We start from the raw sequence: 24,308 nt of genomic DNA on the forward strand, positions 1-24,308 counted from the left end.
CAGGGGAACGCGGATAAGCCTCGAGCGTCACTCTCTCCCGAATCCCGCAGTTTGGAGCCACGGAGCTAGAGCTCGTGGAAGTGGAAGGTAAAATGAAAATCACCCCTCGGAAGGAAAGGGCTGCGCTCCATCATCGAATCCATCCATCGATCCCCAAGTCAATACGATCACAAATCAATCCGGCTACTGGCTGTGATGGTGTATTGTCTGAAATGTCTCCATGGCGACTGTCTTTAAGGGTTTATACATTCCGGATCTGGCTCCTACAGCGACCGGCTCTGCCTTTGTAATAACGTGGTAATAACGCAGTAATAATCCATTATCACGGCGGCATCAGCAGGAGAATGGGTTTTCCAATATCCGGTGTACACTCCGGTTCACCCCCGGCCCTGCATCAGGGGATGGATAGACAGGGTGGCGGTAGTGGTGGTGGTGGTGGTGGTGGTGGTGGTGGTGTCAGAGCGTCTCCTCCCTGTCCAGCTAAAAACACAATAAAAAAAAACAAAAAAAAAAACAAACGAGAATGGTGGGATGGGTGGAGGGAGAGTGGGATGGGTGGAGGGATGGAGGGATGGGTGGATGTCGTCCAGTGCGGTCCAAAGTTCTTCGCATCCAGAATCCTCATCCAAATCGTGGGAGAGCGAGAAAGAGAGAGAGAGAGAGAGAGAGGGGGAGAGAGAGCGAGTCCCTCTCCTTTTTTTCCGCTCCTCCTCCTCCTCCACTCCTCCACCCCCGCCCCCCCCCCTCTCTCTCTCCCTCTCTCTCTCTCTCTCTCTCTCTCTCCCTCTCTCTCTCTCTCTCTCTCCCTCTCTCTCTCTCTCTTCCTCCGCTTCCTCCGATACGGGCAGCATCAGCATCCGGGTTCCGCTTTCCGCCCCACACCCTCCTCTCGCTCGCCCACACACACACACGCACATGCACGTACGTACGCGCACACGCACGCACACACACACACACACACACACACACACACACACACACACACACACACACACACACACACACGTACACGCACATACACGCACACGCACACACACACGCACACACACACACACGCACACACGGTTCTCGACCCCTCCTCGATCTCATCCCTACCCCACCTTCTTTCTGATCAGTTTTTCACTATAATCATAATAATTATAATAATAATAATAAGAACAAGAATAAATACAAAATAATAAAAATACAAATAAAATACTTGGAAAACAGTTAACATACACCAACAATAAAAAAATATATATACATATATGTATATAATAATAATAATAATAAATACAAAAAATAAATAAATACATTAAATAAGATAAAACGTAATAGAAATAAATTAATAAACTTGGAACCAGTGCAAAATCAGAATTAAAACCATTGATACGGAATATCAATACAGAATAACAGGGTGAGATCCTATATATGTGACAGAAATGAGGTAGCTATTGTGTTCAGTTAAGAATTTTTTGTGCATAATCTCTGGGTGCGTTCCAATGAGATTTCACTGCATATATGTATGGAAGTATGTATATGTATGTGACAAATAAACCTCTCGAATCTTGAATCTTGAATGTCATTATGAGTGTCATGTAAATAATGGATGGAAATAATATGCTACAGCCGCACAGGAAGTGATGCAGTTTATGGATGACAAATTTCAGGGTTGGGGTTAAGGTTAGGGAAGAGAGAAACACATTACATTTTGTAACAACGGTTATACTATATGTACATATATATATATATATATATATATATATATATATATATATATATGTACATATATATATATATATATATATATGTATATAAAACAGAATGATCTGTTCTCAAACTCTGGCCATTGCTTTATGAAATAGTCCTGCTGGTTGATGAATGACTCCAGCAGGTCATATTTAGCTGTGGGCTCTGAGTGCTTTATCCCTGTAGGCAAATCATTCTGTGATTAAGGCCCGGGATGGGAGTTATATCTTGATATGACGTCGCACTCCCAATCCTAATCCTTTTTAATCTTAATCGGTTGATGCAGACAGGTTGATTTTGCAGAGATTATTTCTAACAGTGGTGCCAGTGTGTGTGTGTGTGTGTGTGTGTGTGTGTGTGTGTGTGTGTGTGTGTGTGTGTGTGTGTGTGTGTGTGTGTGTGTGTGTGTGTGATTATGCCTTTTTAGGGAAACGGAGACAAACAAACATAACTTGTCTGTTTGTTGTCTGTACAAACCTTTGACAAAATCCATAAAGGCCCCTCTGCAAAATGTCCAGTGAGTGCATTACTAAAGAGATCAAACCGTGGTGTGTTGTAGTTCTGTGTCAGGAAGTCAACTACCTGAATAGTTCTGGGTGGGTAGGTGAACAGTGAATGCCCCCATTACCCTCAATAATAAATGCAACAAAAGGCTTTGCAACGGCAACAGCAAAGAACAGCGAAGCTCCTCTCCCAGTGCACCTGGAGCTACTGTATATTAGAAGCACCTTGCGTGGTTTCCCCATCATATCTTGCAATGCTGCTCTGTTCCCACTAGGTGGCAAAATAGCCCAATTTTCTCCCATCTTCACATTATATACTGTAGATAGATGGGTGGATGGATGGATGCATGGGTGGGTGGATGGATGGATGGATAGATAGATAGATAGATAGATAGATAGATAGATAGATAGATAGATAGATAGATAGATTACTGTTTTTTTTAATAAACTTATCCCAAGACTACGTCACATTTTCAGTGAAAAGGGAAAATTGAATCAATGTATTTTCCTGTCATTGAAAGTTTAGTCTTAAAGCAACACTATGAAACTGTTTAACCTTTCAATTACAGCTTCAAAATTAATCTGATGGTACACTGACTTGAAATATGAAGAATGGCACGTCTTTCATTCTCACCCACCCCCCCCCCCAAATGGCTGTTCTTGCACAATGTAACCTCTGTGTTCTGGTTTGAAATCGAATCGGAAAAGTGTGTTACGCTTTACGGCACTATGTCACTTTCTTGATATTTGGCTCCGGTAATTATGTGTTTTTTTGGCCTCGTAAAATAAAATAGATAAAAAAACATAGACTATAAACTTGCCCCTAAAACCGTCTGGTAATAATTCTCATACAAAACGTAACCGCTCCACCTCCCCACCGTGCGGATGAGACAGGCCTGTGGTGGCCCAGCACCTCATCGGCCGGCACACGAAGGCCCTTACTTTCATTGCACCCCAAGGTTTGTTTCACGACCTGGCAGGCTGATAGCGATCTGGTAGCGACACCGGTAGCGGGGGGCCGATCCTCGTAAGAAGAGCCAAAAGTATCATCACATTTTTAGGCCAGTTCGGCCTAGTCGCGGCACGTCTGTGTTGCGGACAATGACATTAGAATTGGGGTCCACATGCCAAACCTAAATGGTTCATGTATAATAATAATAATAATAATAATAATAATAATAATAATAATAATAATAATAATAATAATAATAATAATAATAATAATAATAATAATCATATTAAAGCCGGTAGGTTGCTCATGAAAACACTGATGAGTGCCTCCTTAAATTTGATTCAGGCTGCACAACACTTGGTGTTTTAATTCCAATTTCAAGACAAGACAACACAAGAGCCGTCAACGTTATGTTCTTGATGTTCAGACGCCGTCCATCTGGCACCCACCCAATCCACAGCTTCGGTAGCCGTGGACAGTGTGTTCGCTGAAGGTCTGTGCGAGGGCCACTGTAATCTAGTTGTACATTTTATTTGCGTTTGAAACATAGACTGTTACTGAAACATGACTGGTAAGGTTTAAATTTGGCCGGCAAAATAAATTAAAACCAAGTAATAATAAACCGGACCGAAATTTTACAACAACGGTGTAAAAGTGCAATTGCACTCAGAAACCGTACGGGCGCCAAATCCCAAATAGCAAAAGTTACATAGTGCTGCTTTAATATCCACATCTGGAGAGAAGGGGGGTGCAGTAAGGTTAGGCAGTACAGGCAGGACTATGATGAAAAGAACATTGGATTTACACAGCATACGAATATTAGAATTTCTGGTAAATGATGCCAGAAAACTTCTGATGTTGGATCATGTGGATGGATGGATGGCGTCTCAACATCTAGAATGTTATGTTGACGGCTCTTGTGTCCTCTTGCTGGGAATTGAGATTAAAACACGAGGTGTTGTGCAGCCTGAGCCGCGGCCCTGAATAATACATGAAGGAAAGAAATGGGCATTATGGTTATAGTTACACGTTTTTCGGATAAGCTCTATTCAGATATTTCTTAATTTCTGTCATTTTAAAATTCATATTAGTTTGATTAATCTAAGAAGATGCTCAGTCAAAGAATTGCATAAACGCCCTGCCCAAAAGTGTACAAAAACAATGTCAGATATAGGGTTAGTCTTTTGACAGCAACCTGGATGTATGCCATTTCTCTGGAAGAACAATTGAGCTGCCACAGTTCCTGTTCCAGCTTGTGAGATTTCAATCGATAATGCTTTATAATAATAATAATAACTATAATAATAATAATAATAACAAGAACAAGAATATAACCAAAATAATAGACAGTTTATTTATTCGGAGGCGTTCTCGGCTTATAGATGCAATGGATCATTTGGAATGGAAATGAGCTCTTGTGTTTCATATCATATCAAAATTGCAAGGCTGCACTCATTCATCCAATTCATCCGTTTCAGCCAGAATAGCAGCTCTGTGTTCATCAGAACAAGTTTCACTTTGAAAGTGACTAACTATTAGAAGTGATGAAAGGTTTGACTCTTTGTTGAGAATCGCTTCTTGACGACTCACTTTTTTTTTGCTAAGGACCCCCAACAAAAACATGCAGAAGATTGTCATCTGACCAGAGATGGACATTTGGAGTTGATTCCCCAGGCGTGTCGCTATAAGCTGCCCACTGCTTCTGGCTGTCCCCCAGAGCAATAACAAGCTGAAGGATGGTTTAAATGCAGAAAACAAGTTTCACAGGCCACCATTTAAGGCACATGTGCGTGCTGGTTGCTGTCGGTGCATGTGTGTGACAATAAAGAATCTTTCCTTTTGGGGGTCACTTTAGGGTTTGAGATATGGTACTAAGCAGCTGTGTTTTCTAGCTGTACTGAAGACATGTTTAATGACATTCCTTCTCTCTATTTAATTGAAGGGTCTTTTTATTTTATCTGCTGCTGCTGCTGCTGCTGCTGCCGCACGTATGGTATGGTACTTCTCCCCAGCTTCAGTGCTGTTCCCTCTTCAGAAACCTTCGAAACGCTTGATACCACCAACACGAGAGGATGAGACCACTTGACTCAACGTGAAACTGGGGGCCGGGCACGGCGGCACTGACTGACAAGTAACAAATGAAGAGTTTCCTCTTTCGTTTTCAAACAAGCAAGACTGGAATGGATATGTGTTTTCAATTGCTGAAAGTGTCCTGTCAGGCAGCTGTCAGAAACACTCCGCAGATACTCACACTGTGTAAATTAAAGCATTGTGTTTTGAATGATAGTGTATCTGGAACATATTTTAAATTCTTTCTTTTTTCGAAGGCACAAGGAAGGGAGCGTTATTTTCTTTGGCAGCGGTTGCTTCAAAGACAAACGAAATATGGTCGTTGAATGCTAGCCAAGGAGGGCATGGCAGCTTACCGATAATGTCTGGCTTCCTCGTTTTTGGGCACAAATAAAAGTGGTGAAGACCTGTCGTGGTGACATCCCTGCAGATCGGCACCAGAGCAGCACAGGAGCTCAACTGGCACGGCGCGAGGACGAAAAGGTGAACAGACTTCATGTTTCTCTATCCTATATCTAGAATGAATACTTCGCTTCAGGGTTGATAAATTAATTGCATTAATTTATTGCATTAATTTACCGACACATTTACCATTTACTAACTTTCCACTTGCAGGTGTGTTCTCCATTTGAAACGAGAAGTTATGTACTGATGAAAAGGTTTTAGCACGCTTCTCGTTCAATGTGATTAAGGTGCTGAACGGAACCATCTAGGACGATCGGAGTGACTTCATCTACAGGGTACTTACCGAGACCGCTCTCTTTCTCTCTCTCTCTCTCTCTCTCTCTCTCTCTCCATCCATCCCTCTCCACAGTGTGATCAGGATGAAAGAGCTTTTCTGCATCCTTCTCCTGTTGCTCATCCTGGGCCAGGTCCCGCCTCCTGTCGATGGCTTCCGACGGTATTGCTACAGTGGTAGAACCTTGACGGTGACAGTGGATCGCGGCTGGGGCCTGCGAGGGGACGGGTGGTTCTCGAGGACCGACGGCTACGTCAAGGTAAGTACACAGCAGCTGACCACCAGGCCAGTATCATGGGTGAATGGAAGCATAGCCTGCTAGGCCCGTGAGTTTAGTACTCCTCATTAGTAGTTCTGTTTTCTCTGTCATCCCGTCTTCCACTGTAACTCGTTGACTGACAATCGCGTCTAACTGTCTAGGTCCGAATGGGCAGCGTGACCAGGACAACCAGGACCATCAGTAACAATAACAGCCCGATCTGGTCACAGACTTTCAGAAGGACATTCAACACCAGGATCTTCAGTGTGGAGGCGTGGGACAGGGATCGTGGATGGTTTGGCCGCGACGACCTCCTGGGACGCTGCTCTATCCGATTAACCGGTGTAATTACCAGTAGAAGATCATACACATGCAGGCTGAAAAATGGTTTTGTCAGGATCTTCTATTCTTATATTTAAAATGGGTCCAAAGGCTTTTTTTTTTTTAAATCTCTAAAGGGGGTGAAATCGGGGTTGTGGTGGCGGGCACATTTCTTTTGTAGATGAAAGTAAGATACACAGCAGCGATGTGGGCAAACAACTGTAGTCTGTTTGTGTGATAATGAAAATGAAGTGGTATGCCATTACTTGTAGATTCTGGATACGTTGGGAAAAACAATATGTCTGTGCTTCTTTACCCCACATCTTTTTACAAGAGCTGTTGAAACGTTCTGATTGATTTTTTTTCTCTTATTCTGTTACTCTCATATGTCTTTCACCCATTCTTCTTCCAAGACGAGCAAATAAAATAAACTTGATGCAAACTGTATCTGTTGCTGACTGTAACTCTCAGACTTGATCTTGAATGAGCATTTTTACTTTCAAGGTGGAACCGTTTATTTTCACCACAGAGCCTCTGTTGTGTGATCATATCCTGCCGGTCTGTCCGCCGAATCTTTCTGTGACTAAAATTAGGCTGGTGAGAACACAGAACTAGGAATAATCAATAAAATTGTTCCTAATGGTCTCTCTCTCATCCCTTTATCCCTCACAAAAGACCACATGCCAAATACCAAACAACCAACTTACAACCTAGCGAAACAACGTCCTCTATAGCCAGTGGTGGAAAATATGGGCGGACAGGGGGGGATCTGGACCCCCACTTCTTGGGAAAAACAGAGAGTTGCCCCCCTCAATATGTCATTGTAAACATAATTATATATTTTTAGATAATATAACAGTATGCGTTGAAAGCACTTGTGCTGTACTGAGGCTCATATGCCTCACTGTGGTTTGGTCCACTGCCTATTTGGAAGAAATTCTTCTGCAATGATCGGTGAGGTTAATCTGCCCGCTACAAGAAAACAAAACTGAGAATATTCAAGATTATTTATTCTTTAGAATAAAGAGAAAGGTTCAGTACTGCTCCAAAGCAGTGTTCAGACCAGTCTGATCTTATTTCTGATCAAGAGATCTGTATACAACGACAGAGGATGTGGCTTGGGTCAGAGGTCCCAAGTCTGCGCCCCCCAGCTGTTTCCTTGGGTGCTACCCCCAGACAGTGAAATTCACAGATTCTTTCATGTTACATATTAGACATTGTAGGGAGGAAAACATTTCTCTCTACATAAACTCTGGGGGGTTCGTGGTGAACAGAGACAAATGTTTTAAAACCCCCCTCTGGAGGTAGAGGCCTTTGTCCTCATTCAAAATAGTTGATCATAAGCATTTTTCTTTCACACCTACCATCCCCAAAACCCCACACACATTAGTCCTGGGTACGAGTGTCTGTGGAGCAATCTCTGGAAGTGGTTGTTGACTCCAGTAAGTAGTGACTTTGCAAATGTTAACTGAAAACAAAGGAAGTGTCAGACATTTTCTTGACTTCTCTAACTCAGTACAATAAAACATATTTACAACTGTAACCAGACTGCATGTTCTTATTTTTTTTTCGCTGCCTTACCTCGCGGTTGAATTTTGTGTCAACATGGCTGCCATATTGATACGGGGCAGCCATGTCTCCCAATGCATGTACGGCTAGAAATGCAGGAAACGGGATTCAAATCTCAATTTCTTTTTCTGGGGGACGACAGAAGTTTTATTTTGAATGCTATTTTATTTGGACCATTTAATTCGGTCACCCCCACTTCTCAAACTAAAGTTACGCCCTTGCCTCTATCTTTAGCTAATTATGAATTCAGCCTGTCAGAAATCTCTGGGGATGGTTCCTTCATGAAGGTATGTATGTATGTATGTGGAACCTCCCAGTCAACCCTTGTAAATATGTTCTTTATAGGTGTAGCAACGAATCTTTTTCTCTTGCACACCAGGGAGATGGATTTCGATGGTAAAACCCGTAAGGTGTTAAGATGTTATATGCTGACGACCTTACATACAGTATATATCTAACCCGGCGGAATCCCTTCCCAAACCCCTGGACATGCTGAACTATTTTGTTAGTTTAAAGGGCTATAAATTTAACTCTTCATGAAGCTCGTTCTTCCCTATTAATCAGCTGTCTATTGATAGAGGCATTATTATAACTTTAAATCAGTAATAGAACGCACAAAACAGGATTTTGGTTAGATGGCCAACTCTCCCAATGTCTTTAGCAGGCCGTGTAAACACACATGTATGACAGCCCTCTCTACATTTTTTAAATCTCTTTCAAATGATCTTGTCTAAGCAGTTGGACTGGTTCATCCCACCCATTTCCAGAATTAATTCAAACCTAGAATGAGGAAAGAATATTTAGAGGTTCCCTTAAAGGGCAGTGGTTTTTGGCTCACTTAACCTTATACGTTACGATAGTTATTGGACTAGATGGGACAATTTTTTAAAATTTCCCACTACAACTTAATGTTCATAAATGTTAATGTTCATCAATAAAGTGTGCAAAAAAATATATATATTTTTGTCCTTGTTGGAATTCCCCTCAGGCATTGGGCTTGATTGCCCTCTGTGATGTGGGAAGCTTCCTTTCTAGGTCTGGCCTCCGCCTGGTCTGTATTATAATTGAGTTTGTGTGAAATTATCCTGTAGAACGAGTAGATGCAATGTGTGGCAGCGTATATGTACTTGAGGGTTTTTCATCTGTGGAAAATCAAATATTGCCTTAATCGTGCCTCATATTTCAGTCGGAAATTTTGAGTCCGATTTTTGGTCCAGAACGCTCAGGTCCGAGTTTGCTGCGACAACAGGCCTGTGCGTCACAGAACACATGGCGGCAATACACCATGAACAAAGCTTTGCACAGGTTTTTATTTGAAAACACGTCTAACTTTGACCTTTGTTTTGGGTTGGATAAAATGTGCTCACTCAGGTTCCCTTTGTCTCATAATACAATTTGTCTAAAGATCTGAAACCATTCAGTCTGACAAATGTGCAATAATAGAGGTGATCAGAAAGGGTGCAAAAACCTTTTTACAGCACTGTATATCCCACAGACACTGCAAATGCTCACTTAGTGTGAAATAAGGGAAGTTAAGGAATTAGTCACAGAGCAATTGAACTAAGGGGGAAAATCATGCACTGGGCTCTGAGGTATGTTCGAGTGCGATGCCGAACCGTGTAAGGTCCAGTTTTGTCGACTCTTTTCCAATAAAAGTAGCTCACTAGCAAGCACTAGCTCCAAAAGTGTCAAAATCGTACTAGGTGACGCCATGTGCTCATTTGCATATTGGTGACGTCACCGTTCATTAATTTGCATAAAGCTAAGTGGTTGTGTCAAGATTCAAGATTCAAGATTCAAGATTCAATAGGTTTATTCGTCACATACATATACATACTTTCATACATATATGCAGTGATATGTCAATGCAATGCACCCGGAGATTATGCACAATGTGTTCTAGACTGAACACAGTAGCTACCTAAGAATTTCTACTTGACTAACTAACTGATTCCTAAAACCTAATGCAGTAAGTCGAATACCATAGAATAAAATAAAAATATACAGAATGAAATAAAATAAAATAATAACTCACGGGTAATGCGGCATGGGGGTACAAAATAGATAAGAGAATAGGCTTATGTATATGGGATAGACTTATGTATATGGGATAGGCTATTTATGTATATACAGATATGTGTATTAAAGTGGCATGTGAATAAAGTGAGGTAGTGTTTGTGAGATATACAGCACAGTATACAACAGTACAGCGCAGCAATACGGTAACACCGAACAACCCAGAACAGTGACACAGTATCCGGTACAGTATGCTACATATAGTACAGTAAGGTAGTGGAGCCTATGTGTGGGGCTCAGTGAGGACCCCTGGTGAGGTCAGCGTTGACAGTCCTTATGGCTTGCGGGAAAAAACTCAGTCTCAGTCTCTCTGTTCTCGCTGTGTGACTGCGGCGGCGCTTGCCTGACCGCAGCAGCTGGAACAGTCCGTTGTTGGGGTGGTGAGGACGGTACGTTCAGCTGAACGCACCACCCTCTGCAGGGCCCGCCTGTCCTGAGCAGTACAGTTCCCAAACCAAGCAGTGATGTTGCCTGTCAGGATGCTCTCCACTGCTCCAGAGTGGAAGACCTTGAGGATCCTCACCAAGACCTGGAATTTCCTCAGCTGCCTGAGGTGGTAAAGCTGCTGCCTCCTCAAGTCAAAAGAGGTCACCTCTATCATATCAATGATAGATAGAGAAATCTTTAGCAAAATGATTACAAACTCACTCCAGGGACATTGTATATTTGAAGTAAAAAGGAAACAAATAATAAATTGAATCTAAACTATTTACACATTTACAAGCAGAAAGAGAAGCTTAAACCAACTATTTACATATCAGAGAACAATCAGAGAAAATATTATTATATACTGTGTATGTATCATAGTCAACTATTTGTTATCTAAAATAGGTATTTCCATGTGTGTGTGTGTGTGTGTGTGTGTGTGTGTGTGTGTGTGTGTGTGTGTGTGTGTGTGTGTGTGTGTGTGAAAAGGTGGTTTGAGAGGAACAGGATTTTGACATGAAGAAGCAGACACAAAACATGAAGTCCTGACACGCAGACAGACAGACAGACAGACAGGCAGGTAGGAAGACAGACAGACAGACAGACAGACAGATGCAGACAGACAGGTGATATTTGCTCTACATGCTGTATGTTGATCTATCCAGCAGTCTGCTAAATAACAAAGTACAAACAATGTAACACAGACAGTAAGACAACAGTAAGACAGACAGGGAGGCAGGCAGACAGACAGACAGACACAGGCAGACAGACAAACATGCTGTATGTTGATCTATCCAGCAGGCTGCTTAATGACAGAATGAACAAACAGCCTTTGGTGTTGGGTTCTTCCTGTTTCATAGCAGCTAAACACAGGTGCTGCTGGACCGGGCTCTTAGTCCAACGTCGGACCGGTTTCACCTCATAGCGATGGGAATAGATTTTCATAGCTAACTCAGCGTTCATGATACACCCGTTTTTTAACTATATAAATGGGTGAAGTCTTCTCTCGTCATACTTGTGATAGAGCCTTCCAGAGATGATGCAACAAGGTAGGATGTGGATCAGTTCATGTATTCTTCTATAGAAAGACGATTTACTTTTTTGTTTTGTTTATTTTAACTTTTAACTTTATGAATTCTTAAATCATCAAGAACAGCTGCAATAACTGTCCTGTGGATGACCTGCAGGATAACAAGAGCGCAGTTTTTTGTTATACAGAGCCGCCACCAATCCTCCTCTTTGGAGAGCAATTTACCATGTTTGGGTCTATAAACAACTGATTACTACTCCAAAAGGGGGAGATTCACCACGGGTGAGACAAATAAACATAGAACCATACAACAACATATACACGGAAAATCATGTATTGTATAACATGTATAACATCGGATGAAAACATGTATTAAAAAATAGAGTGAATCAGGTCCAGGAAAACTGGAACAGCAATTTGGCACGTGGCCTCTTCCTGTCATAATTATGGCCGAAATGAGGGAGTAAAGGAGAGTGTGGGAGTCTCTGCCCACAGGTAAGGGTATAGGGAGGGAGACAGAGTCTTTCTGGCCATGGTGTGCCAACATGGCGGCGAGTTTTTATTGTAAAACTATGCTGGCTACAAGTATCAATCACAAATGATAATGATGGATATTATAATAATGATGATGATGATGATGATAATGATCATCTCGGGCGCAGGGGGAACGGAGTTCCACTGCTGGGCTGCTGATGAGCCCCATGCGCCAATCCTCTCTGCAAGTGTCGGACGGGCGCGGTTAAGGGAACCGTGCTGTCCTCCACAGCCCCTTTGTCCGCCACAGGAGGGTGTCGGGGTGCGGTGTATAAAGTCATCAATTATGTTGTGAAGAAAGAAGAAACAGTCTTTATTAATCACGCAACACACTACAACACATGCTTGCACACACACATGCACATGCTTTGATGGGGGCCGGTGAAATGGATTCTCTGCTTTTGACCCATCCTGGCTTGTCCTTCCTCCGGGGGCACAGCCAGGAGCAGTGGGCAGCATACGTGGACGCGCCCGGGGACCAGGTGATAATTGTCCATTGCTGGTCAGACAATGATGGGTGCATGTTTTTGGTGGGGGTCCTTACTGACGTGAGGTGGAGGAAACCCCATGTGAGCACGGGGAGAACATGCAAACTCCACACAGAAAGGCTCCTATTTGGGAGATAACCCGCCGGAGCACGGTGCCAACAGCGCCCCAGGAGGGAATCGAACCCAGGACCTTCTTGCTGTGAGGCAGCAGTGCAATGCACTGCGCCACTGTGCCACAATTTGATTTGTGGCGCCTCCAAGCAGCCTCCAAGCAGCGGAAAGGGCCCCAAGCTGCCCCCCCCCTGAGCTCCAGAGCTGCATAGACACCCCGCGGTGGCAGGAAAGCCCTGAGCACCCCGCCCTGCAGCCACAGAAGACCCCCAGGCCCCCAGAGAAGTTGGAAGCCTGCGGAGCAACCCACATGTCCAGCCCTGGGCAGCATAACCGAGTCCAAGGGAGCACGAGGAGACCCCGCACCTCCGATGCGCACATATAAAACCCACCCTCAAGTGCAAGCACAAAACGCAGCCAAAGGCACAGAACCCGGGCCGCGGGCGCCAGGCACGGACCACGGCCCCAGAGTCAGGCCCCGCGCTGACAGACCAATACCCCGCCCGAACCGCCCGCCCCACAGGCGAGCCGGCAGGACCCCCATGCCCACCAACGGCCCGTGCAAGGGCGACGCTCGCCCCACCGCAGCCGACCCGACGCACCACCCGGCCACAAGCCCTGAGCCCCCATCCACGTAGCAGAGTGTGCTCAGCGCAGGGAACCCTGATAAAAAAGAGGTATTTACTTATGTAACGTTATATTCAATAAATATTGTTTGTTTATACCTCATTCTGTTCTGTATACTGTAGGTCTTTTTATTCTTAGACTGGCAGTTTTAAAGGAGGAAGGATTGCTATGGGAGCACTGGGGGGTCAGGTGTGACTGTGTGGCAATGGCAAATGGTTTACATGGCTCACGGGTCAGGTAGAGCCCCTTAACAGAATTTTGCTCAGGCCCCAGGGAGGTCAGGACGGGCTCTGATCACTGTCTTTGCATTTTAGGAAGACATTGGTTTCCCATAGGGGAAATTTAATTCTAAGCTACAAACTGTTCTGTATGTTTATAACATATATAGAGAATTTTTTTGTACAGGTACTGTTCACTTAACGACCGAGTTCTGTTGCTAAGACCAGGTCATTAAGCGAATTGGTCGATAAGCGAGGACCGTGTTATTTCATGGTAACGGGGCGTAACCATTGCAAACGCTAGTGTAGTGATTACTGACAGACTGCGGGAACGAGACTGAGACTGAGTAAGGTGATGAGCGATAAGATGCTTGATGCTGAGACACCGAGCACGCAAGCGCATGCCACTTTGTTGTGCGCAGAGTACAATACAGACTGGTCAGAGAACTGGTTGAACTGGTCTGATGGCCTAACACTGTTTATTCTGTTTCCATCAAGTTCATTGACCAATGTAAGAGCTGAACTGTCATGAATCCTCCCTGATCTCCCAGTATTTCCTCATGCCATGTCACCAACCTCCATATCATTTCAGATCTGCCCACTCCCTTTTACGTTGCTTTCACTCTCTTCCCTTTACCTGGTTTCTCCCTCCTGCAGATTATTTCATCGTTAGTCTCTCATTATAAATACCATAAAACTCAGAGTTAATAGAAACAAGTAAATGCAATTAACATACCTTGTTGCCACTCTCGGCTGGAGCTAAAATTCTGTTATAACTTACAATATTCTTCCCATTCTCGTCACTCGATGCTCTCCCTGTGCTCTGTTACCATATCTGCACTATTTCCTCCTTTTTTTTGTTTTTGTAAATTTCGATTTGTTACAGGGGAATTTGTTCACCCAACTACACCGCAGTTTACCCCATACCCAGTTTTGGAATATCCAAATTCAGGGAGAAACCACAGAGTGAACTGAGAAACACAACAACAACAAAAAGGCAACAGAGTCGAGATTTGGGTTTTTATATCAATTTATTTAGATTTTTTTTTAACTTTTATTACCATTTAAAACGTATTCATCCCAAGTTAACAATGTACATTAGATCCCTATGGTCTCCCTTGGATGTTGCAACAGATCAAACTCATTTCAGCCACACACTTGGGGGAGAGGCGGGGGGTGGGGAGGGGTAGGTAAAGGCTGGAGGACACCGTTTAAATCCGAAAACAGTGGGGCTGGAGGGGCAGGGAGGCAGGGGAGGTTTCAGCAACCAGATCCCCAAACTTCCCACCGTCATTGTCGCCGTTCAGTCCAGTGCTGTTGTGTGGAAGGGAATGCTGGGAACTTGGAGGACTCAGTGCAGTGGACCTGGGTTTTGAACAGAAAACAGCGAAGCAAAGACAGAAAAAAACATATTGAACTGATATTTTATTAATTCTTCTTTTGAATACATTTCTTCATCATCGGTTGGCGGGCTTACGTTTGTGGTTTGGGCGCCACCCTTCACGACGTCGCCTCGGCTGCACTTTTCACACAGGCGGCGAAGGCCTCCATCAGATCCTTGCAGCCGTCTGCTCCCTTCTCTGCCACACTGGAAAACGGAGGAAGAGCAAAAAAAAAGTCCAGATTGAGAGATCTGAGATCTGAACAGTCATTTTCCCCCCAAACAAGTTGACTTGAGGGAAACAAATTCCTGATGATTCCCAAAAATCCCAATAAGTGGTATGCATTGACTATGAATAAGACAGTGAGAATCGGGCTAACCAGTCAGTCATTCACACCAGGCTAACCTACAAATTCAAATCAAATATAAATATCATTGAACATCTACGGAGAATGGCATGTGAGATACATTGTCTGCTGCCTTCAGTTCTAAATCGAAAATAATTATCTATTCTGGACTATAAAGACAAAAATACTGAATCTGAAAGACAAGGATTGAAGGCCTTCCGAAAGAAATGGGTGACCCCAACTTAGATTTTGCATATATTTTTACAGGTTTCTACTCCGGCTATATATCATGACAATGCGAGGACCACCCAATTGACCCAAATTTACTAAACAAAGGAATCCAACTTTGGCCAAGTCGTTTACGACCAAAACCCCTCCCGCCCTCCCCGCTTGTTCTTACTGTGAGGCAGTGTTGCTGACAGACCCACACCAGAAACAACAAGCGCTTGAGAGAGAGAGAAAGAGAAAGAAAGAAAAGGGGGTGGGAGGTGGGGTGTGATTATTTCAGGCACCCAGCACAGTGGCAGACACTGCCGTGGCGCATTAGTGTGATGGGGCGAAATGGGAGGGCGGGAGTGACCGAGAGAGAGAGAGAGAGAGAGAGAGAGAGAGAGAGAGAGAGGGAGAGAGAGAGAGAGAGAGAGAGAACAAGAGAATGAATGAGAGATGCGTTTAGGGATAAACCAATATGTTTTCCCAGCACACTTTGTGAAGAGAGAGTGAAGAGCGTAAAGAGAGAAGGGGAAACAACCACTACTTCCCTTCCCCATCTCTCCCTTCTCCCGCCACCCTAACCCTGGAGGTAGATTGCCGCCACTGACAGGCTGTCTGCCCCCCATCCCTGGCTTCCCTCTGCTGCCACCTCTTTATCACAATGACAGCATTGGCATACAACTAGATGGCACGATCAATGCTTTTCATCATGGCATTATGCAACACACAGCTGGCTACTACAGATTAACAGTGCTGCACACTGCCTTCACCATGGGTGGAGTGGGCGAGTGGGGGTTAGAAGTTGGCTTGTGTGCGCGGAAATCTAGGCGCATAAGAGCAAATGTGCCCGTTAGATTGACACAGGAGCGCTATGCTGATGTGACCCAACATCTGCAGTCTACACACACACACACACACACTTAAAAGTAATAATCCAGCACAGACATCCAATCACAGAGCAGCTGACAGAGATTGGAGACTGGGCAGCACACGATTCTGGGAGAACTGGCAGCCATTTTAGTTATGACATTCAACTATAATGGAGAGAGAGAGAGAGAGAGAGAGAGAGAGAGAGCAAATTGGAGTATAATCTGGGGAAGAGGGGTAGAGCACTGCCTACGAATGCCTTCTCCACCGTGCTTTTGCAGATTATGTAACTGAGAGAACAAGAAAAGCCCTGTCTGCACTTCTATACAAAACAATCAGGGTGATCCCTGGTGCCATTGATGGAACTAGTAACATCAGCAACATTGCACTCACGCAAACTTCTCAGAGGAAAATATCACTTCCTCTGATGTTGGTGGGAGGAGGTGGGGGTGGGGTCCACCAGGGGCATCGCTGTGTTGTCAGGGAAAGGCCAAGCCGAGTGTCACGTGACTTCATGGCTTCTCCGTAGCTCAGCCAAAGTAGGGTTATGTCATTTTTTCACTTTTGAGCTACAACAATGCAGATACTGGGCCTCTTTCCCATTAAATGTGCATACTGAGCAAACAAGATTCAAACAAATGTTTCTGTAATTCAGAAACCATGAGTGATTATTCCATTCTCGGTTGACTTTGCCTTAGGCTGGAATAACTACTCTAAGCCGAACAGATGTTAGACCTACATGTGCATACCTGCCTGTGAGATCAGGCTTGTTAGGGGTGTGGACTGGTCACCATTCGATGTTGCTGGGAGGGATGTCATGTACACAATCAGGAAATGGAGGCTGAATTATTAAGGCAGAGTTGTCCCCCCTTGAGACATACATCATAGATGGATCATGTTACAGGTATAGCAGTGCGAGCAGAGAGCAAACACTGGTCAGAGTGCAGATGTCTTTGGACCAGTGGCCAGATGGTCATGGCCGTCTCTTAATGTTTGATTGGAGAGTGGGGGGATCCCAGCCCCCTTAGTGCAAACAGCCAATGGGGATGTCACTCAACTCATTAATAGGAATCTCCATTCAAATTGGACTCTTACAACGCCTACTGTCTCTCCGTCACTTGCCCGAGTGCCTGGGAATCATTAGTTGGCATTTGAATTAGCTTGCTGGACGTGACATGCTTAAAATTACAGTTCATCCGATGCAAGTTATTTACTCCTGAAACCCAGGAAGAATGTAGGCCTGCTAAAGAGAGAAAGGTCTGGCTGAACCCCTTGAAACTTACTGCAACTTAAACCACCGTTCAAATCGGAAATGCAGTCCAGCAAAGAGAGTCCTCTGCAGGTAAAGAGAAAAAAAAAATACAATTCACATTTTAACATTTCAACCACCTCAATGTTTTGTCCCCTTTGAACAAACTTCCCCAATGGGAGCATATAATTATTTCTATTGATGTGGATGTCTGTCAATTGCTTTGGCGAGCATTCATAATGGGCCAGGAACAGGAAAGAGATATGGTCAAAATAAAACTTTTTCTGCGGCTACAGCGCATAGAGTCCTCGATGAGTAACCCTAACCCTAACCCTAACCCTAACCCTAACCCTGACTTTTGCAGAGACACCACATTCCAAATGACAACTGGAATGTTTTCACACACACACACACACACACACACACACACACACACACACACACACACACACACACACACACACACACACACACACACACACACACACACACACACACACACACAACACACACACACACACACACACACACACACCCACACACACACACACACACACACACACACACACACGACTGTGGTGTGTTAGTCACACAGAGACAGCGAGGGGAAAAATCTGCCTGAGTGGCGTCTCTGTGATTCTTAGGAAAGCCACTGAATGTTAACAGGCAATATCAAACAAAATCTTGACCTTAACAGCGTGAATGTGATTATGCCACAAGTTCACTTGTATAAAAAAGGACACCAAGATTAGCTCAACAACCCTTTAAGTATGATGAATCTCAAAAATGTATATTCTGAAGCTAGAACCATGGCCAAGGAGAAGAATACATTTGAAATCTCTGACATCAAGCACCGCAACGGTCCTCCTCCAATATGGCCGCTGCAATTGCTCCCTGGATGTGAATGAGGGGGCCGCCGCCAATTTGGCTGGCCTCCTTTAGGAGAACAGATGTCTGGTTAAGCAGAAACGCGATCCGGGTCAGGGTACATGTCACGGTATCTTGTACGTAGAGCCACACACACACACACCTCTATGCATGACATTATAAGAGGTGGCTTCTAAATATACAGCAGTTAGAGTATCCTGCAGTATTTATTACTGTCAGCTGCGTTCCCACTATACAGCCTTGAAGTTGGAGCAGGTTGGGTGTAGATGACAAAAGCTTTGCTTGCCAGAAGTAATGACACCTTCTTCATTACTAGTTCACAGGAGCACACAGCTCGAGTTGGAGACATGTATTACGTCTGATCTACCCACTTCTTACCTTTTTGTTTGTCCATTAAGCCAAGATGCTTTTCGCTCACGTATACATGGAATGATCACACTCAAAGACCAGAAGGCACTTGGAAAAGGTCACCTTGTGAACTTGCAGACAACATATCTGAAAGGTAGTCTAAAGGAAGACAAAGTCAAGATCTGGTTGGAGGCCAAGTAAAGAGATCTAACATAGCGTAAAGAAATGCCACAGGTTCAGATGGACTCTTCCACCCTTGTTGAGTTGACATTCCTGATTTTCCTTTAACCATTAGTCAAGTTTTCACGATAGCCGGCAGTGTAAGTTACTGAAATAGCCTCACTCTGCAAACGTGACACTGCCGGCTGGTTGAAATGTTGTCACTGGACCCCTCTATGGCCCTAATCACCGGCCATTGTTATCGCACCAAATCTAGCAGGCCAAGCATCTGGGGGCTAAATGGGATGCTGTGGCCCTTGGCGGTAGTAGAGCAGAAAACATGCCCGGGCCGTAGATTAAGATTCTGCTGACACTGCATGTAACAGGCATACGATCACAAAAATAAAGAGGCATAATTTCCAGATGTGTATCATCTTTCAACCTACCCCTAAGATCAAACCCCTATAGGAGCCGGTCAACTATTGCACTTTAAACCACACTGTAAAGTGCAAACACTGACCAAAGCTGCAAGTCCATTGAGACATAAATAAGTAGCGGAGGAGGTAAAACTGAACGTATGGTTTTAAACCAGTGTAATATTACAATGACATAGCGCAGTGTATACAGCAAAGGTCATGTAGACTGCAGCTCCAAGAACTGAAAGCGTTTATGATTTAATTGTTTAAATTAGCGTTTCTACAGTACATATAGCAGATTACCATAAACACCCTCAATGTCCTTAATACTTTTAGTCAGTGAGTCAAGTGATAGTATCATCAGTTTTAGTTTGACCGAGCCAATATGGGTCTGTAAAGAAAGGTAAGGTATGCACACTTCCCACAACTATAGGGAACATGGAGCCACAAAATTTACAATGAGCCTAATTTAGCACTTGTTAAACTTTTACGATTGGCTAACTGATGGTCCAAAACATGCCCAGCAACCCTCCCCTCACCCTTCAACCTGCCTCCTTATCAGTATAATACCACACACCCATTGGTCAGCCCAGGTCTTATCAGAGCCATGGCAGCCGGGCTGGGAGAGTCTCTCGGCTGCCTCAAGGCTCTGTTATAGTCGTCGCAAGTGAGCCGTGCAGCTCATGGCCCGGACACTACCAGAGAGCACAAGCATATATAGTTGCGCGTTGCTGTGTGGATGGTGTGGCGATATTCTCCTAAAAGGCAGGGGGCACTGTGCACAAACAACCAGGGGAAACTGAAAGAACTGCTGGCGCCATCTCCTGCCATCTCCTTCCATTGCAATTCAACATCATGTGATTATTTTTGTGGTCACGCATGGATGGATGGTACTGTACAGATTGTGCACAAACTTCCTTCGGAAGCGTCCATCTTGAATTACCTGAAGCGCACAGTGCAGAGTTCCAAAAATTGGGAGGTGCGCCCCCTGGTGAAAATGGCGTCATTTATGATGCGCACACTAGGCGACACTATGGCTGCGGCGACTATAAACCAGACTTCAACAAGTAGGTATAGCTGGTATGTACGTATAGTATAATATGTGAAATAAATATCCCAGATTAGAAAAAACAAAACAAAAGAACAATAAGAAAAGAGAATTATCGGGACATTATTCTAATTGGCTTTCCACAAACTAAACTAACATTTCTTATGAGCTTATTTGACCATTACGGCAAACTGAGCTTCAGTCAGGTAATTCCCAAAAATAAATGCTTTATTTTGTTTTGTTTTTTTAATGGAAAAGAACAGGGAAGAGCATCGATGGACCAGAATCAAGGAGGGCTGAAGCGCGATGACGATGACCATGGAACTGCTGATGACATTGCTATGTCATTGAACGACAAGCACACAGCCCAGGGTCATCCATGTTGGTTCCGCGTCTCCTGGTTCAAACAGACATAGGGGGGTTGGCATAACGAGCTAGCGCAGGGGATTCTGGGAGGTGGTGGGGGTGGTGATGAAAGCACATTCCCAGCCTCCAACCAGGCGTAGGGATGATGGGCATCACATCGCTCTCCCTCGCCGCACATGCATCATTAACACCCCCTCCCATATTTAACCCTCTGCAAAAGGTTCCATGACCTTCACCCCTGCGTCCCGCTAAGGATGTCAAATTCAGTTACGTTCCAACGTGGCGAGACTTCATCTTCACTTTTGTCCTGTTCCGTGGCGTGGTGCAGCGTTACATCTGCAATGACCTCTAGGGCGACTCCATTTTAGGCTCGTGCCGTTTTAGCTTGGATGCCCAGGGTTTTTCAGCACTTGTTGTGCACTCCTTCATTGTTATAAGGCACATTCGAGTGTATCTTGAGTGTATCTGAGTTGCGCACATATTGAGAACTGACCGTCGGAAAAATTGGTTTAGGTTAGCCGCGTTCTTAACGAGCCCGCCTCTCCGAAAACCGCAAGCGTTAAAGAAAACGTCGCTTGACATTTTACTCAAAAGAAACGAAACGAAAAACCCTTTGAGTCATCGGATGGTGATTGCATCTGATGGAGAGCAATTTTAAGCAAGAAGAGCTCCATCAATAAGCCCCCCCTACGGAAAACCACAGCCATGGTGCTTGGCTTATTGGGAACACTGGCGTACCCAAGGCTAGACCTTACAAAATTACATGAAATACATTTTATGCATTATAATACGAATAATCATCTGCACCATGTATAGAACCACCACAAGACTACTGTTGGTTTTACACAAAGATGGTCAACACAAACACACACACACCGCCTCTCAGATCTCCCAAACATAGCTTCGCCTACCATTTGTCCAGGTTGGCCTTGATGTCGGCGCAAGCGGCCGGGACGGGGGCCTCGGCGGTGGCGGAGGCGTTCTCGGAGTCCGACATGTTTTTTGGGTGACGGTGCCGTGGGCGTTGGTGGGGCAAAGATGGGGTGTCCTGTCCTGTACAGTACTGTCCTCCTGGACCTGAGTGTGCCACACAGAAGAGAGAGAGAGAGAGAGAGAGAGAGGGAGAGAGATAAAGAGTGAGAGAGAGAGAGAGAGAGAGAGTGAGAGAGAGAGATAGTGAGAGGGGAGGGTACACATGAGGGGGTGGGAGGAGCAAGAAAATGTGACGGTGCAGAACACATGGGGACGTGGGGGAAGGGTATGAGGGTAGGGGGCGTGGGGGTTAATGACCCTAAGTTTAGAGAACAGAAAGATCATTCATCTGAAGCGGGAGTGAGAGCTTGATGAGCAAGGCACCTGCAAGTACACTCAAGGGGGGGTTATCCTATACACTACGGACCAAAACAACTGTCATCCCAATATGACGACCAAGCAACCAACACAACTGGCTTGGAGTCTTGAGCCTCCTGTCCCCAGCACCTGCTCACTGAGATGGAGCACACCATTGGACAAGCGAGAGAAAAAAAACTCAAGGGAAAAAGAGCAAAGGCCAAAACATTGTTGGCTAAAGTTTGCCCTCTGCTGGTACAGCGGCTCTGTGCAGGACTCAAACCACTCCCAAGTTGTGATGGATTGTGGGTAGGATGAAGAGATGTGAGGAGGCTCAAGGGCAGGGATAGATATATTCACTAAATGGAGAGAAAACTTTTTGCCCCATTTATCACTCCTCGCCTGTATAGAATTATTAGGTTTTATTATGCAGTATAATTAGATTTTATAAGTTGTGAGTGAAGTACTTTAAGTTTGAGAGGGTCATGGAAGGAACCCTGCAAGGTCATTTCATCACTCCCAGGACTCCCAGGGAGTTATGCAACAGTGACATAACTTGTCTGACATCAGGCCTATAAAAGTCACGCATTTTACCAGGAGTCCTTTTCAAAATACTTACGGTTATTTATTTATTTATTTATTTATTTATTGTTAAACTAAATCAAAGTCAGACAAAGTCAGAGAAAATCAGCTACGCCTAGAACGGGGGGCACAGAAACAGAACCATAGGATTGTGAAAACTAAATCCTCACATTACAATAGAAATCGAATCAAACAAAACGCTTTTTCATTCATACATTTATAGTATTTATTATTCATTTTGGTCGGAATCCAAATGTATTATTCGACAACATCTACTGCAACGCTCTGACGCTCCTTCTGTCCTGTTCCACCTGAACATCTGTAACACGCCACATCCAATAATACTTGCGTAACTCTCCTGCCTCCAGGTGTAACTTGTTTCCAACGCTGCGCAGGCGCGTTCCACAGGCTTGTTTCCCCATACTCTCTCATTTGCAACCAGTGTAAACACGGCCGAAACCGACAGATCGTTTCTTGACCCAAACCCACATTCACACATACATAAATTCACTTAAAGGCTCCGTGGGAGCCACTCCGTTTTGGGATTCTTAAAAAAGACCCCTGCAATCACTTGCAGCTTCATACATATTTCTCAATATACATATAAATTCGAAATGCTAGGGATTTGCATCAGCATCAGATTTCAACCAATTATCCTCCTGGGTGGAAAAACAGGGGACACCTTCGTTCCGTTTTCATGCATAATGATGCCTTGTGTTTGAGGGTATTTTAAGACTCATTATGTTCTACAAATATTACTGTACAAAAGTGCCAAACTGTTCATCATTGCATTATGATTTCACTATTGCTCTGGCTACTTTTCTCGCTTGTTCTATTTTCATTTTTTTCTTCCAGTGCCTCTTTGGAGGCCCACATGTGGTCAGCCAGCAAAGAGGGAACACGATGTACCTTGTGCAACGGGAGCCGCTCCTGCGCAAATAACAGACATTTGGACATTAAATCCGCCCGTGTACACATGAACTCCGGATGCCTACCTATCTATGGATGAGCCTGCCCGCCGCTGGTCCTGAGTGGAAGAAAAGGTCGAAAGTGTTGGAGGGTTGTAGGAATGAGGCTTTTCGTGCAACCGGCCCCGTATTGAATGTGATCCAACTCGAGAAGGGGGCGTGTAGCCACACTTTACGAGTGTTTGTGTGTGTGTGTGTGTTTGTGTGTGTGTGTGTGTGGCTGTGTGTGTGTGTGTGTGTGTGTGTGTGTGTGTGTGTGCGCGCGCGTGCGTGTGCGTGTGTGTGTGTGTACAACCCCTCAGGTCGTTTGCTGAAAGACAAGGAGGGGGTGTGGGCAGAAGATTGTGCCCTTTTATTTTTTTACACACACACGCATGTGGTGAAATGGCAGGTCGGCTTTGTTCAAAGCAGGAAGGAAACGTCTCAGAGAGGAGTTGAGAGAGAGAGAGAAAAGCATGATGGAAATAAAGGACAGAATGCAAGAAACAGACTTAGA

General features: G+C 44.4%; 2 long non-coding RNA genes across 2 annotated transcripts; one reads left to right on the top strand and one right to left on the bottom strand.

The window, feature by feature from the left end:
* Positions 1-5,681: 5,681 nt before the first annotated feature.
* On the top strand, positions 5,682-7,019 carry LOC307236596. The gene is made up of 3 exons (XR_013844383.1): positions 5,682-5,736; positions 6,068-6,251; positions 6,413-7,019. It is a non-coding gene; the product is annotated as an uncharacterized lncRNA (long non-coding RNA).
* A 7,651-nt stretch (positions 7,020-14,670) lies between these two features.
* LOC307236911 lies at positions 14,671-23,977 on the bottom strand. The gene is made up of 4 exons (XR_013844397.1): positions 23,840-23,977; positions 21,845-22,010; positions 15,129-15,239; positions 14,671-15,016 (listed from the first exon to the last, which is right to left on the bottom strand). It is a non-coding gene; the product is annotated as an uncharacterized lncRNA (long non-coding RNA).
* Between the last annotated feature and the right edge of the window lie 331 nt (positions 23,978-24,308).

The sequence above is a fragment of the Zeus faber genome, assembly GCF_960531495.2.
Source record: "Zeus faber genome assembly, chromosome: 11".
In the NCBI taxonomy this organism is placed as follows: Eukaryota; Metazoa; Chordata; class Actinopteri; order Zeiformes; family Zeidae; genus Zeus; species Zeus faber.